The sequence below is a fragment of the Diachasmimorpha longicaudata genome, chromosome 8 (assembly GCF_034640455.1).
Source record: "Diachasmimorpha longicaudata isolate KC_UGA_2023 chromosome 8, iyDiaLong2, whole genome shotgun sequence".
NCBI lineage: Eukaryota > Metazoa > Arthropoda > Insecta > Hymenoptera > Braconidae > Diachasmimorpha > Diachasmimorpha longicaudata.
Window position 1 is genome coordinate 3,268,109 of NC_087232.1, and position 14,474 is coordinate 3,282,582.

The following is a 14,474-nucleotide window of genomic DNA, read 5'->3' on the forward strand; positions in this document are numbered from 1 at the left end:
CCATCAGCATTGACTTCAACCAAAAAACCGATAAAAGTCAAATGACTCTGATCTGTTCCCACTACCAAGAGGTGTTTCAATTCAGCCGACAGATTTACCAAGGACCGGCCCCCTTGATTAAAGGCTCTCCATTGAACGTCAATTCTGGCTGTACTTCCATCCAACGATCACCACCGAAGTGCAATTTCCAATTGTACCAACTTCAAGATCCTCAGCTCACATTTTACACCTATATAAAACTGTCTCGTAATACCTCCGAGGGTCTCCTTTTGTTTGTCCCAACTCGCGGTGAAATTGCCAATGGTTACAGACGTTGTTGCCTCGTTAGGGAAGCGAAAAAACCCTCGTTGGCCTCAAAAGACAACCCGGGAGGAGAGGAGTTGTTGCTCAAGACTCTCGGCTTTAGACCGAATATATCGATATTTTTATCGTTTGCGAAAAAAAGAGACGAAACCCGATGGATAAGAGGCGATGACTAGTCCCTCTCGGTCTTCTGGCTCTTGTGCAAAAAGCTTTATCTTTGCCTTCTTCACTCGTGTTGACTCTTCAGCCTCGACGGATTGTGTTAGTCGGGGTGTCTTGTTGGTGAGCACGTACTGAGGTTTTTATTTCGATCGGTTTCCTTTGGAATATTGTCACGTAATTGTTTTCGCGGGGGCAGTGGAAGATTGGTGCGTTTGATGGGTAATTAACATTTTGTGGTACTAGGTGCATTGGGAATTGTATGTTGTTAATTGTTGAATTGGGCGGGGGGAGGGGGGGAGACTCCTACGGAATTTTAAACTCATAAAGGGCGAGAAATATTCCGTAAAAATTACGGAACTTGTAGTGTGCTCATCGATTACGGAATTGACGGGGACATTTTTCGCGACAGTATCGTAATTTTTTACAGTCGATTCAATCAAAAATTATGAAGTTTTTCCTGAAAATTCTGTAATTTTTGGTTGAATCGACGATTTTAGGTTGATATGATAGTATCGTAATTTTTCACAGTTGATTCAATCAACAATTACGCCATTTTTCCTGAAAATCGTAATTTTTCACAGTCGATTCAATCAAAAATTACGTAATTAATTATTTTTTCCTGAAAATTCCGTAATTTTTGGTTCGAATCGAATGTGAAAAATTACGATTTTCAGGAAAAATTCCGTGACAGTTCCGTAAAATTTCCGATAATCCAATGTCGCTCCGGAATTACGGAAAATATACATAATTGTTCTTAAATATTTCTCTCCATGGAGGATATCGCAGGGAGAGTTCTTCTCCAGTGACGATTGATTATATAGATCTCGAAACGAATGATTAGCACAAAAAAATGTTGATTTTGAAATGTTGGAATAGTCCAGGTTCTCTCATTTTTTAACTACAGAATTGATTTTGCAAATCATTTAAAACTCATCAGAGTCACTCATGTTTTTCATTAAAATTTTATATTTATAGATTTTTATGAAAAATCATGAGGGACTCGTGATAAGGGATATGTTAAATACCCCGATACGAATCATGTGCAGTGACCATATGGCGCGGCTATTGGAATCAATTTACTTGTGAAGAGATTTCCTCATATTGACATAATTTATGAATCAATGACTGTGATTGCTGATAAGGCGCTTGATTTTGTGAAAGCATTACTGTAAATATGATTTTCGTTGAATATTTTCATCATATGTCATCGTGAATCGATTGACCTCTTACGTGAATCCAGCTTTTTTCACTCCTATCCTCATGGATAGGGTCGACAAGTAAAATTCTGGACGATAGTTAGTTTATGAGTCGTTACAACTTATATTGAATAAATTGGCTGATCATTGAAGAAAATTCATTTATCAATGTATTTTGCTCTTCGTTAATTTAATCTCAATCAATGATTCATGTGGAATCAATTAAGTGAGGGCGATCAATGGCTAATGGTCCATTCAGGATCAATAATTCTTGAGATCAAACGAATCATCAAGTCTCCTCTTGTCCTTTCATTAATAATTACTTTCATCCTTCGAGATTCCCATAATTATGCATTGTTTTGCTCGAAATTCCATTTATGAGGTTTTTAGGATTCTCAGCATCAAGATGACCTTTCAGTTTTATGTGGTCAGCGGCATTTCACTGAGGGTTCAAATGAACCATCGAAATTTCTCATTATCATTAGTCGATTCGATCCTTTGAATTTTGTCATCGAGAAAAATTTTTTTTTAACCAGGTTTTTCTTTGTTTATAAACAAACAGTATTTGCAATATTTGGAACCATAAAAAATAGTATAAAAAAGATAATGATTTATGCTATTTTAATAATAATGAAAATTTGAGTTTTTAAAGTATTACAAATTAGAAAATCATCTTTTTGGTTTTTGTTAAGATTGAGGGAGTTTTCATCACTATTTGCACATAAAATGTAAATTATTATTGTGCTAAACATTAATTAAATTAACGGTTAGTGTTAAAAAAAAGCACAACGATAATTGCAAGAAAAAAATATAAAAATAAATAAAAGAAAAGAAAGATTAATGAGGGTATTTATATTTCCTCAAACGAGATTTAGTTTTATAAAAAAGACAGATTTCTTGATATCATCGAGAAGAATAGAACTATTGGCGTAGACTAAACAATTGACTCATGGGGAAAGGAAAAATTGACAGGATTCTAGTGCAGTTCAGTCTAGCAATAGCTAAATTGATTGAAATATCAAGTTTTGTTTAGTGAAAATAAATGAAAATCGATCGAATTCGCATGATTATTTATGAATTTTGATTGAAATAGTAATTCTGAGTAATAAAAAATTGAAAATTTAGAATTTGATGAATCCAATGCTTTTATTCGGAAGCAAAAAGTGTTAAAAATGGATTTTTGTCGGCCTTCTATATAAATCCACTCTGTGGCACATAAAAAAAAGAAACGTTAATAAAGCTGTCAAAATTTTCGATAGAATCCCGCAAAAATGGCTCCTAGCGATATTCAATAGAATTTCCAATAAAATTCGCTAGGTTTTTCTATAAATTTCTTTCCTGCGTGTTGGATCGTTATAACCGGTTCCGGAATGACACATTACGTTACCATTTCTTTTTGTCATAATTTGAAGTGCTCCGGGGGACTGTTCCCACAATGACTTGTCCCCTGAATGCAAATTAAGACTTGATATTCAGTGCTGAAAGAAAGTTTTTTTTTCAATATTTTCTACATATTCGCGCAACGTTGAGATAAAAATAAATACCAAAATACTCTGGACGAAAGGTGATCTTCTCTGCGAGTAGAAAGTTGGTGGGTTCTGATGCTTTTTCTAGTTACGCTGAACCCGTGAAGTTCTGGGTAGACAATTTTTTCCAATATTCTCGTGACAGCTGATACCGTCAATATTCCAATAACTGTCACTGCCACGCATTGTGCCACTTTCAGTTTGTTGTTAATGAATAAAATTTCGAATTAATTGTGGGGTTTAATCTGCTGGAAAAATTATCGTACTTGAACAGTTGCAAATAGTTAATGTGGAATAACAAATTCGTCATGGAGTACTGGAGGGTGATAATTATTGGAAAATCATTGCGAATAAATGCTCATGCCCTACACCAAAAAAATAATAATGTTACCAATGATAGTTATTTCGAAAAAGCAAATACAAATTCATGAGGAAAAACGAATGTTTAACTTCCTCCTTTCAATTCTCTTGGACAACTGGTCATCACAGTTGTAATGCTCCAGTTCATGTCATGGTTGACAGGGAATCGACGTGGTTGGTATGTTTAGGGTGATAACAGTAATTCTGTTGCGGAATCAGTGCTTTTTCAGATGTTGTTTTTTATCCTTTTCCCAATTGTTCTACAAGATTTGGGACAACGGAGAAATTAGAACTCATTCTTCTCTGCTACTTGTCTGCGTCTGAAATTCGTTAAAAATGATTTTTGATTTCTTCAAGGAAAATGGTCCCTTTTTTATTATAAATAAAATGACTTCGCTTCTTTCCAACAAGTCCAATAGTATTTTTCGTGGGAATAAATAAATTCACTTATCGATATTTTAATGGTATAAAGAATTCACCTTTTTCTGGAACTAAACAATGATTTCATCTCTAACTGTGATCGTAAAGCCTCGGTCTATCTCTGACTTTCAAGTTTTTGTTGGAATGAATGGTAAATTTGTTTTTAGTTTGAAAAACTGTTCATTTGATGCGAATAAAAAGACAAATAAAAGTAAAGTTTAAGTACGAATAAAAATTTTATTTCGAGATACTTAGACCCATTAGATACACCCATTTGTTTGATTGAAATGAGTCATTTCTCTGAGTATATGTCCCAGTAATATAGTGGAAAGGAGATTTTATGGACAAGTGATGTAGACAAACATTTTTTTGAATTTCCCCCCGATTCATCGCCTATATTTTATTCATTCATTCACAATGTTTTTGCATTTTACTGACTAGTTGCACAATTACTACATAAATATTATTGAAGACAATCAATTTTTTCATGAAATGTGGTTCTTTTACAAGTTGTAGTCTACAGTGAATGTGCGTTGTTCTTTCTCCATTCAATTTCTAACGTACTACCTTGGAGATGGTTTTTATCTTTCATCGCGGTTGTAATAATAAAGAAATACAAATAGATTTATCACTCAGAGAAAAATTCATCTCATTTTGTCTGCTCACTACAATGGATTTAATTTAAATGGTTTTAGTTTTTTTTAGAACTAATAATTCTGTTTCGATTGAAATTGTTCTTTCTATATTTAATTCCTGAATTAATAATTGTGATATTAGCTATTAAAAATGAAAAACAATGAGTAATCTCACGAAAAAATTGTTGAAACTTTTCGATAAATATCGCTCAACACAAAAAAATCTCTCCCTTTTTAACAACAAAACGAAATATTTCCGAGTTTCTATTCAGCTGTCTAAATGCCCTGGAGAGACAAACAATTATCGTAAACTCAACTTGAATAACCACGTAAACTCACCATCACTCAACACAAAAGCCCCTGGACACCAGTTTCTACTTCCTTATTTACCGAGTTATTTGCGCCCATACTGCACACGCTGGGGTGCAAAAAAAACGTCAGATTGATGAAAGCGAAGTGTTTTCCATCTGAAACATTCAAAAAACATTGCTAATTGTCCATTGCGAAAGTCACCCGAGATTTTATTTTGTATTTAATAGTTCTCTAGAGAATTCGACAGACATATACCGTACAAGGAAAATGCAGTTATTTCAATTCTGGGGAGGAACAAAAAATTTTAAGACATTGCGATTCATTTCGTTCCACTGTAATTTTTTCCATCACTCTAAATAGTCTGGAATATGCAAGAAAATACAAAAAGAGCTATTTTTATTGCATAACGTGAATAATATTATCCTCTCTATTGCATCCACAGAGTGGTTTATGGAAATTGAATTTTTTACGATAAACCAAACGACTGATTTTTGAATTTGTCAAATTTAATTTTGAAAATTTTTATTGTTGGATTTTTCATGAAATAAATAGAAAACAAAAATTAATCTTATTCTCTTCTGAGTTCGTACTTTAAATACAAAAACATTTTTATGGATTGGAATTCTGAGAACGACCAGGACTCTTTGAGAGCATGTGACTAAAAGGTCCAGGGTGTTGTTTCCCTTTGTAAACCTAGTTAGTTCCTCTAAGGAATCGGTACAGAGCGGATGTGTCTTCCGAGTACAATTATTTGAGTTAAATAATAAAGAAAAAAAATAGTTACAATTATTTCCAGGATATCATTATTTCTAATAACTCATTTTCAATATTTATCAATCGAATTTTTCAAAGAAAAATAGTCAACAAATGTCGAGTCTGCCAGTAAAAACATGAAATCAGAAATTGAAGGGAAAATCTGTTGTATTCGCTCCTGCTAGTCTACAGTTTTTAGGGCACCGGTACATGCCCACGTTAATACATAAACCTGGTGGATACGAATGTCACATAATAGAGGCACAACCCCCCCTCCCGCCTTCTTGGAGATCAGATAGTGGTAACGTCGTGAGCGGAAAAGTCCTCCGGGAATTGATTCGCTCGACCTTCGCGTCATGTACACAAACGCATGAGAATTCAAATGAGGTAATTCTGTAATAGGTCCTATTTACTATTATGAGATACATCGAAAACATTGTGATTTAATTATGCCAGTGGATATGATTAACATTTTATTATTTTTATATTGTTACGTTGACGACTTTCAACATTTACACACAACACATGACCATTACCACGTTGACATTTACTGACAACAATCAGCAGGAGATAATTAGATTGTTCTTTCTTCGTTCGCTAAACCCATGGAGACTTCATCCCTCGGATCAACTTCTCTCGTTAAAGCCAAGGGTGGTTAACTGTATTTAATTACATATAAATTTTAAAACAATTTATGTCAGGTCTGAAGTGGCCGATTCATAATAATCGAGGACGATACGTTCTACGCTCAGGATTTACCGTTGAACACCGTAAAAATTGCGAATCGTTGGCATAAAACGGGGCAGATTTAAATTAAAATTTAATTAGTCAGGAGTAAGAATTTGGCTGCGATAAATCAAATTTTACAATTGTTTCAGTTCGGTTCTCCATTACTACCTTCACATTATAAATTATAATTTAATATTTTCTTTAGGTACGATGAGCATCTTAAAGATAATTTTTAAAATAATTTACGATAAAAATTGCTTTAAAGAATGTTCAATAGTTGTGATCACTTTGTTCGTTAAAACCAAAGATTTCCTTCCTTCGCTTTACTCATTAACTGTGGGGGAGGGTTGAGGCCCCTCTGTTCAGTTCGCGCCCCCAGGATGAAGGGGACTTTGTTTTTAACAAACATTTATTTTCTGCAAAAATTCATGTTTGCCAGAATAATTTTCCACCTGAATTTCCACAATTGTACAAATACTATTGGTGATCACGAAATATTGTTAATTTGGAATAAAGAAAGTCCAGTTGAATGTTTCCGGTATTAAATGGCTCCAATGCCCCCGAGTTACGTTTCCTGGAGCTACTATTTTTCAGAAAGTTTTTGTTAACTTTTGCCTTCGAGCGCTAGTTTCTTGCACTACAGGAAAAAACGACTTACTGTCCGGCTTTTTTCCCCCTTTTACTTTTTCCCTCGTGAAAGGGCACTGGATCTGTTATAAAAGCTGATGAGTGTCACTCATGTCTTTCCGCTCTGATGTATAACTTATGACAGGAAACTTTGTTTCTAGAGTATTATGAGAGCAGCCCCCAATTTCCTGAGTACTTTATACAAAATGGATTACCTAATCACTGAGGAAATTACCATCGTTGATTACCTGAAAATTATCATTTTACTTCCATTTCCGTTTTTTAATAATTGTTTGGGTTCCAGAAATCATACCATTGAATGAGATTTCATCAAATTAAAATATTGAAAACTGTTCCATATTCAAATATGGTCGGGTAATAAATCATTTCAGATTATTTCGAAGCAGTAATTCTTGATATTTTGACATGCTACATTTCAATTACTGTTGCTGGACCTTAATTTTCTATTTTTTCCTGCTGTATTCTGTTATTGAGTGTAAAATGAGTGGAACTAACTTGGAAAATTTAGGTTCTTGCGCGGAGAGAAAAATCTGACAATTTTTATAGTGTAATTGACAGATAAAAATTACTGTGCTGCCTTACAGTCTCTGTACAAACTGCAGGTCTGAGAAAAATTACTATACCACATAGTAAAATTTGTTTATCGGTCTCGTAAAAATTATAAATCTAATCCAACATTTCTGAAGACGAAGTCCAACGTCGGCAATAACCGGCGTTCATCGTTAACCAATAGCAATGAATTACCGAAAAATTGCTATGTGGTACAGTAAAAAATGCAGGAAGGGTCAATAAAATAAACTGACCTGGATAGGAAATTTTAAAAGAATTCTATCAATTTTTCATTTAACCTCAAATAAAAAATGATAGACCTTCGAATTTTATAGTGCTGTTTTGTAAATTTCACGAAGCCACATATCATTAATTACAAAATTTACGGTATTGATAGGAATTTTTATGTGTGAGTAAAACACATTTCAGTATTCTAGCACGTTGCACTTTGATTCTACTACCGGACACAGTAATTTTTCATAGACTTTTCTCTCCATGTGCATTCCTATGAAAAACAACACTAGAGAATAGAAAATACAAATAGAAAAATCAACAGTTTAGCCTTCTCCAATAAAAAATGCAATAAAAAAAAATTTCAGTTGAGTTTCCCTCAAATTTTAATAGAATTTGAATAAACTTTCCAGGAAGTTTCTAAAGATTTTTCCAACTAATTCTTTAAGTTTTTCTATTTCATTTCTTTTACACACAAAGTCTCGTTAACAGTAACTCAATCGATCCACCTTTTGTACCCATAAATAAACGATCCCGCCAACGGTGAAATATCGATGTACTTGGGTGAATGAGTTAGGAAAGACTGGAGATAGTGATTGTAATTTTTGTCGAACATGAAGAGGAGGCAGACGAGTATTTCTGCAATGCACGACCCCTCAAGTCTGATATAGATGAGCTACTATTACTCTCTATTACGAATACTGGATGCATGATCTGTCTGGATCAGTGGGGATAGCCTTCCGACCTCAATTCCTGTAATTGAGGAATTACTATTTTTTATTGAACTAATTCAGTTTCATAATTCAAAGAAATTCATCACTCTTATTTACTGCTTTCTCATTCATCCATTCGTCGGAGTAAACGGTTCCTAGTTTCATGAGTTAAGGGAATAAACAACACCAAGGATTGTTGGAAAAATAAATAAAATAACAATAGATAGAATTATTCTTCGAAATTCCTAACATTTCGAATTATTGTTTTTCTTACATTCCAGTTACATAAACGGACATGATTTATTCTATTTATGTATTTATTTCATAAAGGTATTTTTGTGAGAACTCAATGTAGATTTATGGAATTTCACGTAACATTCGCTATTTGGCACGACACGAATTGCTTTTCCTTCATTAAATTTTATTACATGTATTCGCCATTTATTTTCCAAATGTATTTTACATCTGTTGTAGTCTCTGTATTATTCGGTTTCTTGGAATCGTGTCCATGATGTTTTGAATAATACCGAATGACAGGGATGCGAAAATTATCGCCTAGCAAATCTCCGATTGGAATCCAAATGTTTGATGCAACTATTGCATACCTATGCATGTTTCGGTATTATAAATACTCTTTCTCCTGTCTGTGCATGTGTGATGTTCCACCAAGATTACCTCATTGAGATAGGTGTACACCTGTTGAATCATTCAATCTATTTTCTTTGTCTAAATCAGAATTTTCCGAGGAATAATAAATGCATTTCTCTTCAAGGAACGAAGTTGAGATGTACAAAAATCACGTCTTTTTTGCCTCAAAGTGGCCGGTGCACTTTGAGGCACCGGAGGGTGCGAGGAAAAAGGAGGGGCTGAAGGAAGCATGAAGGTTGTGTTGTGAGTTCATGGGGAAGTTTCTGCAGATTTTCCGAGGGTTTATTACGATTTTGGCAGACCCAGGAATTTCTGTTAGTGGCGGGAATTAGCTCTAAAGACCAAATTTGAAGGAAGTGATGGGAGAGAATAAAATGATCTGGATATTTTGAAGTACTGAAGAACCCAAAAGTTCATTTATGATCGTGTAGATTGTCCCAAGTGTCGAACAGATGTCGGAAATAACAATTAAATGGTTTGGGTGAAGTCCATGGGATTATTTGGAGAACCCTAGCGAATTACATGGGAACAGAATAATTAAGGATAATTAAAATAATGGGGTATACAACACGTAATTTTTACCGAATTTTTCTCTTTGTATTGTCACTCTCGGTGGAAGTGGTGTTTCGTGGCCTATGTCCAACTCCTATTGCATCTGTCGTCTCCAGTTCGAGCTTCAAACTCATATTTGCCAGAGAAGTTTCTATCAATGTAGTGACGAAATATACATATTATCTCTATGATTTTTCTAATTTTATGAATAACTATCATTTCGTGTGAATATCACAGTTTATCGATAAATTTCACTGACCTTTCGGTGTACGTAACTGCTCGGTGGTCATCGAACGCGACATGCGCCTGTATCGAGTTTTATAATCAATAACGCGTCGGAGGAATCAGAGGAGTAAGCAAAAAAATATACCTGAAACAAGGTGGTCATTACATAACGCATCTTGATGCTTTCTTTGGCCGTCAAGTGGTTGCCCCCGGAGCAATATCAGATGGCACACATTCCACAGGATTAAAAAAATTAGTTTTCTTTACTAAAAATATTCTTCATACGCATGAAACCCTTTTGCGATGAAATGCTAAATAAAATAAATGTTATAATACATTCGTTAAACGTTTTCTCAATTCAACGTCGAAGTTCAAATGCCTTAAAATTTGAAATATCATTTGCTGACAATATCAGTTGTCCATGAAATTCCAATGACAGAATACCTAAATAGCTTTGGGGTTGAGTACAGAGGTCACTACCCGAGTCAACATATTTATCTTCCATTGGACCGAAGAAATATATTAGATTTTAAGCCTCAAAAAGACCTGCAAATAGTTATTTCCCTTTTATCATTCAGGAGGTCGAAGCGAGACAATCGATTGGTGCTCAGGGAGCCCTCATAGCTCTCAAACTTTATTATCCGGATACTCCTCAATTTAGCCTCACCAATCGCGACTATTCCAAGGAAGAGTGTGCCAAAATGGACCACTGGGGCAAGATGAAACAATGAAAAGTGACTACTTGACATAATCCAAGCGGAAAGGAAAACATTTTTCTCACATCTCGTTTAAATGACCTTCTGTTGATTTATTGTCTCATTTATTTATTCTGTTTTGTTATTCACAATACAATTGTATTATAATTTACGTTTATTGTAGATGTGAGTCTCATACCACTATCCCAAAACATGGAGACCAAAATATTTACCATGAAGAGGGCAGAATATTTTTCAGGGGCACAAAGAGTTAAAATCTCGGTTCTAACCGGTTAAGGACTCTTTCAATCCTCGTATTTGAGTTCCAAATCGATTCTGAGGCTTGAATTAAGACTAAACGAGAGCATTGAGGTCTAGTGACACCCAGAAATGTCTACCCGGGTGCAAATAACTGGAATGACAGCTCCAATGTCAGACTACAATAGCTAGAAGTGCGCACCACTGGAGAAAAAGGGACTGAAGTGCTAGGATATGCGTAAATACTCTCATGACGGAAAACCTATTGCTACTTGGAAATATGTAATTATCTCACTCCGAATACGTGTTACGAAATCACCTAGCGCCATAATTTCCCCAGGAACAGGGCACCAACTCCCCCGATGATTAGCCGAGTTTGGTGAACAGTCTCTCATCCACACGATCCATTGACCTATCATTACAGTCCACTTCATGCAGTATAACTTCACGCTAATAGTTAAAGTTCATTTCATTTACGTAACTAAGTTCGACCACCTGATGATCACTGAATCTTATCGAAAAGTTCATAAGACAGTTGTGAGGATGTATAATCCCGAGATTAATTATCATCACGAATATTCGATGAAGAATCCAAATTATCGAACGCCTTCTGCTTCACTTGCTTCGAATCATCTTGATAATCATGTGAACTTTGCGTTCAGAAAATTGACAAAATTGCAGTTGCGTTCGAATATTATTGATGCGGGGACCGTTAGCATTTGAAGATGTTACTCAATTCGTGATAATACCAGCGGAATATAGTTGACTTTTCTGCTTGTCTCGGGACGAATGTTTTTTTTTTTTCGACTTGTTTGGAATCCGTCTGGACGGAGAGAATTTTAATGAGTTGTGCCCGTGTATTATCGCATTTATTGCGCTGAGTGGTGATTATAGTAGCAAATTGGAAAGGGCAAATATATAATTGGAATTCACTCAGGCGGTTCAAGGGAGATGATAAAATATTGATCGGCCCTCAACTACACTCGCACTTTGACCTCTGTGACCCTTATTTGAAGTTCATTAACCCTTAGTCGATCCCGTGGCCGGAATTTCGATTTCTGGAAAAAAATTCGCTTTAAAAAAATGTTAATTACGTGTCGGTTTCTTTGTGCAACTGTTATTTTTTTCGTGGGACCTCTCTTTCGACTTTTAATTGAATTCTTTAAATGTTTTCTTTTTCACGGATTGCAGGACAGGGGATTTTTCCTGAGAGTGGAATATCGTTTGATTTAATGGACTAATTTAGGAGATGGTGATCCTTCAAAAATGTATTTTTCACGTGTTTCTAACACCACGACGTTTCGATTAAATTTATAAATAAGAGTTTGTTTGATTTACTAGAGGAATACAACATTTAATGGACGACTCGACTTTGCATTGAAGTTGAATTCTCACCATTTAACATTACGGTTATGTCTTCAATTGAAGGAAAAACGTAATGGCACAATATTCCAACAATTTCTTTCAATTTTATGAAGCATTAAATTTGTATAGCCTTTCTCGAGTACGTGCATGAAAAATACAACACAATTATATTATCCTCAAATTACAACAAATACGTCATTATTAGGATCACAAGAACAATCTTATGGCCCAAAATTATCTTGATGGCTGAGAAAATTGCCAATTCATTAGCCGTTTTTCGTAGTTTAAGTGAGTTAATGTGTAGAAATTTGGTTTCACATTAAGGAGAAATACAAAAGTATCAAAAGGGTCTTGTTTAACAATCTTCGAATGCGTAAAATGATTGAGAAAAAAATTTACAACACCCGAGGAAACAAATACTGATTTTTTTCTCGTTGAGATCTAATCCGATCGTTTCTTCCTTTAAATACTGGAGTATCTGTTCTCCTTTCGCCCTGACGATTCCAGTGTTTTGTTTAGTTTTTGCGGATTCTCAGGTTTCCTTCCGTTTTCTTTTTTACTGTCTTGACTGTTTGAAACTTTTCTCTTTTCTGGAGAGAGTTTACGTTCTGTTGTTTATACTTGGTCGACAACCAACGGAAAATCCACGTGGTTAGCCACACATACATCTTAGAGTTGTGAATGGTTGGTGAATGACCTGTTGTGAAGATATAAAAAATTATGCGATCGTTGAACTACTGTAATAATGATGACCTGAGCATAATTTCCTCCACATTTTATGATTCATTCGGAAACATCTTTGATACGAGTTTTTAACTCAATTTTCCTGATGACTGTTCATTGATCCATTCATTATCCATCGATGGTCAATACCTAGGAAGTTAATCGAACTATTTATTATTTATTTATTTGTCAGATCGTTGTTTTCAAACCATTTTTTTCCTTCATTTAAATATGAAATCGAAAAGAAATTATGGTTACACTGCGGATATTCCAAAAAAATATCAGTGAGAGGAGTTTAAAAGTGAAAGAATGAAAGTTTGATAAAAGAACCGCCGAAAAGGGGAGGTCAAGTCAGTTAAATCGTAATTGTTCATCAGTATATCCATGACCTTCCAGTCGTATGAGATATCAGTGTCTGGTGATCACTGGGTGCGGGAGGCATCGGTGGGGATGTGGTGAAAGATTTTTGCGAATGAATTACATTGGAAACATAATAATTTTTTTATTAAAAAAAATTGTGTAGAATTCCCAGGGATTAGACCTTCTTAATAAAAAAAAAATTATGTTTAGAATAAAGTTTATTAGGCCAGTCCCGGCGGTACTGCAATGCCGGGTCGACCTGCGGTAGAAACGGAGCAAGCTCCGTGCATCCACCTATTTCCAAAAATCAGTTTAATATTCTGGCACTCCAATGGAGTGCGTATCAGATATTAAGCTGATAAGAACAGATACTACACTTTGATCTTAGCTCAATGAGCCGAGAAGCGATGCCTTTGCCACGTTTTCAACGAGTATTTATCAGTTTTTAAATGATATGTCACTTGGAGAAACTTGATGACATCTACCGGCGAGCACGGAAACTAAAATTTAATGATTGACCGCGAAGTGTTCACCGTATGACGCGCAACCCCCGTCTTCAATTGAGCCACTCTATTAGAAGTAATCCGTAATATCCCATTAATACGATTCTCATATTTAGCAAAACATTTTTTTTAAATTGAAAAAAATTCTTTTGCATTCGAGACATTGAATTTTTTTTTCATTGTCTTCCTTTTTCGATTGGATCAATTAGTTACGAGGGGCAGGATTTGCATAATTGGTAGGAGATATAGAAGAATCAGGAATGATAAAAGCGATCGAAAAAGAACAACTTATCAACATTTTCTAATCGTCGTCTATCCAAGTATAGCTTAGGGGTACCCACCGCGCAGCTACGTAATACTGTTGCGCGTAACTGCTATAATCTGGTGACGGCTGCGCAGGCGTGCGAAACTAAGGTTTTTTGAATGATAAAGTAGAATGTAGGGAGAAGAGCGGTGATAACGCCGTTGATATCCCAATTTTTCAAGCGATTTGCCGTCGCAACATGTGCGATATCGAATTCATATGCAATCGTAGTAACATTGAATCAATAAACGCATGGGAATACCGGATTAATTCACTCGTCGACGTGTTCCCTATCTCCCTTGCG

At 35.1% G+C, this 14,474-nt stretch overlaps 1 protein-coding gene, 1 long non-coding RNA gene and 1 other non-coding gene across 5 annotated transcripts in view; 1 reads left to right on the top strand and 2 right to left on the bottom strand.

Moving 5' to 3' along the window:
* LOC135165598 (uncharacterized protein) overlaps positions 1-14,474 on the top strand; it is a 63,332-nt gene that overhangs the window by 8,686 nt on the left and 40,172 nt on the right. The gene's annotated exons all lie outside the window — the stretch shown is intronic.
* Positions 1,472-10,361, bottom strand: LOC135165615 (uncharacterized). Of its 2 annotated transcripts, XR_010299547.1 has the most exons (5): positions 9,997-10,361; positions 8,334-9,888; positions 4,942-5,069; positions 3,206-3,867; positions 1,472-3,139 (listed from the first exon to the last, which is right to left on the bottom strand). It is a non-coding gene; the product is annotated as an uncharacterized LOC135165615 (long non-coding RNA). The 2 variants fall into 2 exon arrangements; XR_010299546.1 differs by having other exon boundaries at positions 8,334-10,361.
* Positions 13,580-13,772, bottom strand: LOC135165682 (U2 spliceosomal RNA). Its single transcript, XR_010299555.1, has one exon. It is a non-coding gene; the product is annotated as a U2 spliceosomal RNA (small nuclear RNA).